Consider the following 6,721-nt stretch of genomic DNA (forward strand, 5'->3'; position numbering starts at 1 on the left):
TAGCTGGTGCATCCCTGGATGGTGGCATTGGTGATCTGTGCCTTAACCTCTGATGGGATGATGCAGCAACTGTGTCTACTTGTGGAAATCTTATGTAGCGCTTGGCCCAACAAATTGTGGCGGAACCGCTCAAATTAATTTGGCTAAAGCACACTTACGCCGCTTAACACGCGATCATGTACTTTAAAAAAATCAACTTGGTCATCCGTCGGATTTCATCCGATAAACCACTTATCTCAGGATCGAGAAAGCAAGACTCGCATGAAGGCGAGCGGTTACAGAGATTACAACAGTCCATCATAATTAAACAAGTGCATTAAATTATTACAACCTCAAGTTTGAAATTCAAACAAAGTTTGCAAAGTTCTCAAATAACTGAAATAACTAAGGGGAGGCTAAATGTCGTTGCATGATATCATGAAGAAGCCGATCATGACATCAATGATCTCGGTCCTCGCCATCCGAGGAGGGATCCCACTCAACCGTCCAACCAAGAGGAAGTTAGGGAGGCCAAGTGCCACTTGCAGTGAGCTCAGAGGCATCATCATCACCTGAAAAAGATGTGCCACAATAAGGCTAAGCGACTACGCTCAACAAGACTTAACCGACCGGTGGTACTACTCCACCAACACCTAGACATGTAAGCTTTTTGGCTCTGGGGTTTGTTTTTGCCAAAAGCAACCAGTGTAGGTCCTTACTTCCAATATTTTAGCCACAAGTTCTACGTTCAATTACCAATCTAAGTTAGCAACTATACTAAACAAGCATAGTTTCCAAACAATTAATGTAAGGAATCATATTAGATCATCACCATCTTTCATTCTTACTTAGTGTAGCATAGCGATCAAGCAGTCCCAAACTGTGAGAGGCAGATGAATCGATTCGAATTTCTTAACCATGCATGGTGAACCTAATCTCACGACATCCGCGCACCGCGAAGGGCCGCTTCACTTGTCAGCCGTCCCCATCAATTCCTAGACCCGTGTTAGGCCCACTTTCCTTGGTACAAGGCTCCATAAACCTGGCCTCTACCATTCTATGACCAAACTTGTCACCACATGCGGCCGCAAGGGAACTCTGTTCCAAAGACAGTGGAAAGATCCGCTCACGTTCCGGTTCAATCAGGTACTAGGCTTCCCCATCCCATACTAGGTATGAGATTAGTACTTCCAAACACTTGATCATGAACACTATCACTGTAGGGATACGAGGTATGCTACACTAGCGCAAATCAAAATTTTCTACCGCGTAGACTAAGAAAACTGTCATATAAGGATCACAGGATTACCACTCGATGCACTGATGAGGAAGATGTAGATTCGCGTCGATGCAGCGAAGTCAATCAGCGTAGTCGTACGTAGTCGATCAGGTCGACGTCCAGCAGCTCCTCAGCAGCTCGTCCACGTGCAGCAAGATCGCCCTCATGTCGCGGCTCATCGCCGGCTCGTCGTGGCTCGTCGGTGGCTCGTTGTAGTGCTGCAGGCGCAACACCTCCAAGGTATCCACACGTGCAGGGAGGAAGCGTCGCAAGCCGGACTGCTAGGTTCATGAGTTGCAACAGGCGAGGGCATGGGAGGCGCGACAGATGTGTTTCGCCAAAAAGGTGTAAACCCTAGGGCGCCCCCACCCCTCTATTTATAGAGGTTCCTAACGGGCCTCTGGATCCGAGGCCCATTAGTACTTCTAAACCTAATCCAACTCGGATCACATCCGAATTGGGCTTCCAGCACCTTAAGTGTGTGACCCTATGGGTTCGCATACGTATAGACATGGCCCGTGTACTCCTACTCAGCCTAATAGTTGGTAGCGGCCTCTAGCAAGACGTGCCAACTCCTATATGCACACTAAGATCATATCAGATGAACCATCACAACATTATGTACATGCTATTCCCTTTCCGTCACGATATTTGGTCTAGCTTCAAGCCAGCCGCTCTTTCTCGATCCTATGATTCAGAATCCCTTTGTAGGTTAACTCTTAACCGTACGTAGCATGGCCATGCATTTTCGGATCCGATCACTCGAGGGGCCCAGAGATATCACTCTCAATCAGAGAGGGGCAAATCCCATCTTGATTGACCATGTCTCATAGCATGCTTCTTGACAAACCCGAAAGCTACTTTTATAACTACCATGTTACGGCGTAGCGTTTGGTAGCCCCTAAGTAAGTCGATCCACATCTTGAGTACATGCGACAATCTCAGATCTAAGGACAAAGCGTATATGTTGTGTAAAGACAGAACTACTTCTCGTGTTGGGTCAGTCCTAGCACATGTCTCCACATGTGCCTACATTATTAGTTCAACATCTCCATGTCCATGACTCGTGAAATATAGTCATCAACTAATACATGTGCTATTCTAATATTCATGTGTGTCCTCACATGAACTCCGACTAGGGACAACTTTAGAATAACCATACAAGTAAAGAGTTTCACATACAATTCGCATAATTGCAAATCAACTCAAGTAGCCTTTAATGGATATTCAAGGAACGCAATATAAATTATGGATACAAATGGAATGACATCTCTATGATTGCCTCTAGGGCATACCTTCAACAGTCTCCCACTTGCACTAGAGTCAATCTAGAAGGTACCTAATACCCATAGCTCTTACATGCGCATCATGCTTAGCCTGCGGGAGTGGTTTTGTCAATGGATCAGAATTGTTCAGATCCGTGTGTATTTTGCATATCTTGATCTCACCCTGGTTAACGAAGTCTCGAATGAGATGAAATCGCCGCATTACGTGTTTGTTCTTCTGGTGGTTCCTTGGCTCCTTTGCTTGCGCAATTGCCCCATTGTTATCACAGTAGAGATTCAATGGGCTGGACGCATTCGGGAACACACCAAGCTCAATGAGGAAATTCCTTATCCAAACACCCTCCTTCGCGGCTTCCGAAGCCGCGATGTACTCGGCTTCTGTCGTAGAATCGGCCACCGTCTCCTGCTTGGAACTCTTCCAACTAACAGCACCACCATTTAGCGTGAACACAAATCCTTATTGTGACTTTGAATCATCTCTGTCGGTTTCGAAACTAGCATCGGTGTAACCTATTACAAGGAGCTCCTCCTCACCTCCGTAGACAAGGAACATATCTTTAGTCCTTCTCAAGTACTTAAGAATGTTTTTCACCGCTGTCTAGTGACTCTCACCTGGATCAGACTGGTGTCTGCTTGTCATACTTAGTGCATATGAAACATCTGGGCGAGTACTTATCATTGCATACATGATAGATCCAATAGTCGAGGCATATGACACTCTACTCATGTGATCCCACTCATCAGCAATCGAAGGACATTGAGTCCTGCTGAGATGTATGCCATGTGACATAGGCAAGAACCCTTTCTTTGCCTCTTCCATGCTGAATTGCTTCAACACTTTGTCAATGTAAGTATCTTGGATTAATCCTATAAGCCTTGTCGATCTATCTCTATAGATCTTAATGCCTAGAATATATGCCGCTTCCCCTAAGTCCTTCATCGGAAAACTATTTTTCAGTGAAGTCTTTATGGACTCAAGCATTGGAATGTTATTTCCAATCAACAATATGTCATCGACATATAAGATTAGAAATACTACAGAGCTCCCACTAACCTTCTTGTAAACACAAGACTCTTCTTAATTCTTGGTGATGTCAAACCCTTTGACCACTTCATCAAAACGAATGTTCTAACTCCTAGATGCTTGCTTCAATCCATAAATGGATCTCTGAAGTTTGCATACCTTTCCAGCATTTTTTGGATCGACAAAACCCTCGGGCTGTATCATATACACGTCCTCAGCTAGGTTTCCATTCAGGAAAGCTGTCTTGATATCCATCTGCCATATCTCATAATCGAAATATGCAGTTATAGCTAGAATAACCCGAATGGACTTAAGCATCACTACGGGCGAGAAGGTCTCATCGTAGTCAACTCCTTGAACTTGTTGAAAACCTTTTGCGACAAGTCATGCTTTATAGATGTGAACATTTCCATCCATGTCCTTTTTCTTCTTATAGATCCACTTGCACTCTATGGCTTTAACACCATCAGGCAGGTCAACCAAGTTCCAAACTTGATTGTCTCCCATGGACTCTATTTCGGATTGCATGGCACTCTACCATTTTTCGGAGTCTGGGTCCATCATTGCTTCTGCATATGTCGCAGGCTCATCATTGTCCAACAATAATATTTCCCACATTTCGCGGAGCCTTGCCGACCTTCATGGTTGTGGCGGTGCTTCTCTTGCCATGGGTATCTCAACTTGTTCTGCTACTTAGCATCACTCATTGATTCTTGCCCGATCGGCTCATCTTGAACTTCTTCAAGATGCACTGTCTTTCCACTGTTTTCTCCTTTGAGAAACTCTTTCTCTAGGAAAACCCCGTTCTGAGCGACAAACACCTTGCCCCCTGACCGGTTGTAGAAATAATATCCCAAACTTTCCTTTGGATATCCCACGAAAATGCACTTATCTGACTTGGGTGTGATCTTGTCCGACTGAAGTCGCTTCACAAACACTTCACATCTCTAAATCTTTAGAAAAGACAAACTGGGAACTTTTCCAGTCCACATCTCATATGGTGTCTTAACTACGGATTTAGATGGTACCCTGTTAAGTGTGAAAGCTGCTATTTCTAGAGCGTATCCCCAAAATGACAACGGTAGGTCCGACTGGCTCATCATTGATCGAACCATGTCTAACAAAGTTCGATTATGTCGCTTGGATACACCGTTTCTCTGAGGTGTTCCAGGCGGCGTAAGTTGTGGAACAATTCCGCAACTCTTTAGATGATTGCTAAACTCGTGGCTTAAATACTCGCCTCCACAATCAGATCGTAAAGCCTTAATTTTCTTGCCACTCTGATTTTCAACTTCATTCTGAAATTCCTTGAACTTTTCAAAGGTTTCAGACTTGTGCTTCATCAAGTAGACATAGCCATATCTACTAAAATCATCAGTGCAAGTTATGAAGTATTGGAATCCTCGTCTAGCCATCGTGCTCATTGGTCTGCATACATCGCTATGTATGAGTTCCAACAAGTCTACTGCTCTCTCAGGAAATCCTGTGAAAGGCATCTTGGTCATCTTGCCTAGCAAGCAAGCCTCACATGTCTCGTATGATTCAAAAATCAAACAAAGTTAGAAGTCCATCAGAATGGAGCTTCTTCATGTATCAAATACCCAAGAATTAATAATTGTATCAGCGAGAAATATGTTTTCTATAACATTAATAACAAGCGTACCTGAGGTGGAAGTACTCTTACTTCCGCCATTCTTCAACGAAGCTAGGTTCTGCTTGTAATTTCTCTTCCAGTGACCAAGTTCTTGACAGTAAAAGCACTCTTTGTCTGGTCTAGGACCAGCTTTAACCTTGGGCGTTGGGTTTGGCTTGGACGTTCCAGCCTTGCCCTTCTTCTTCCAAGAATTTCCCTTCTTCTTAAAGCTAGGCTTGTTCTGTATAGCCATCACATGGCTGCTACTAGCACTTTTGTTGATGTCTGCCTCTACTGTTTTAAGCATGCCACATAGCTCATTGAGACCCTTCTCCGTTCCATGCATATGGTAGTTCGAGATGAAGCTCCCATAGCTAGGCAGAAGAGACAAAAGAATGAAATCAGTGGCCAACTCTTGACCCAGTGGGAAGCCCAGCTTCTCCAACCGTTGAGTGTAACCAACCATCTTGATTAAGTGTGGTCCTACTGTTGCGCCTTCTGCTAGCTTGCTCTCCACAAAGGCCTTAGACACATTGAACCTTTTAGTCCTGGCCTGTGTTTGGAACATGTCTCTAAGCGCAACGATCATATTGTGCGCCTCATGGTTTGTTTCGAACTGCATCTGCAGCTCGAGTTCCATGCAAGCAAGCATAAGGCAGCTTGCTTCGAGGTTAGCATCACATGCTTTCTTGTAAGCATTCTTAGTAGCAGCAGGTGCATCCTCAGCAGGTTCTTCTGGTAGTGGGTTGTCTAGAATATCTTCCTTTTTCTCAGCCCTGAGAACAATTCTCAGGTTACGGATCCAATCCGAGTAGTTTGTTCCATTCAACTTGTCCTTCTCAAGGACCGAACGCAAAGCAAACGGTGTAGTGCTGCTAGGTGCCATTTAGGCCTTGTTTGGCATGGCTCCAGCTCTAGATGGAGCTGCTCTACTCCAGAACTCCAGGTGGAGTCATCTCCACTTCAGAACTTCAGAACTAAAATGGGGTGTTTGGCTAGATGGGTGCTCTCAGCTCCAAAAAAATCAATTTTCAGTGTGGATTGCCATTGTTAGCCCCCAATTTAGGTCCCACTTGTCATTCTCTCCATCCCCATCTTCTTCTTCCTCAGAAAGGCTGCTTGGCAACCACAACACACTGTTCCCTCCTCTTTTTTTCCTTGCCCCGGCGCTCCCGTCGCCTCGAAGGAGGGACGACGCGTTGCATGAACACTAGCTCCCCCACGGCCTTTTCTCCTCGCCAGCGCACGACCACCCCTCACCTCGGCCTTATCTTCCCAAGCTGCCATCGCCAAGTACTTTCTCGCAAGAGCAAGCAAGCAGCTCACCTGCACCCTTGATCTCCCTGCTCTGCCATCGAATCCAACAACTAGGGCACCAGCTACTCCAATTAGTCTCCCCTTCCTCTTTAATCTCTATCTCTCACACGTCAACCACCAGCAGCACAAATCCATGGAGGCCAAGACATTTCCGGTCCTCTGCTCCTCCCTTGCTCGGGCAGAGCAAGCAGATCAGCGCCCCT

The sequence above is a fragment of the Setaria viridis genome, chromosome 6 (genome assembly GCF_005286985.2).
Source record: "Setaria viridis chromosome 6, Setaria_viridis_v4.0, whole genome shotgun sequence".
Taxonomy (NCBI): domain Eukaryota; kingdom Viridiplantae; phylum Streptophyta; class Magnoliopsida; order Poales; family Poaceae; genus Setaria; species Setaria viridis.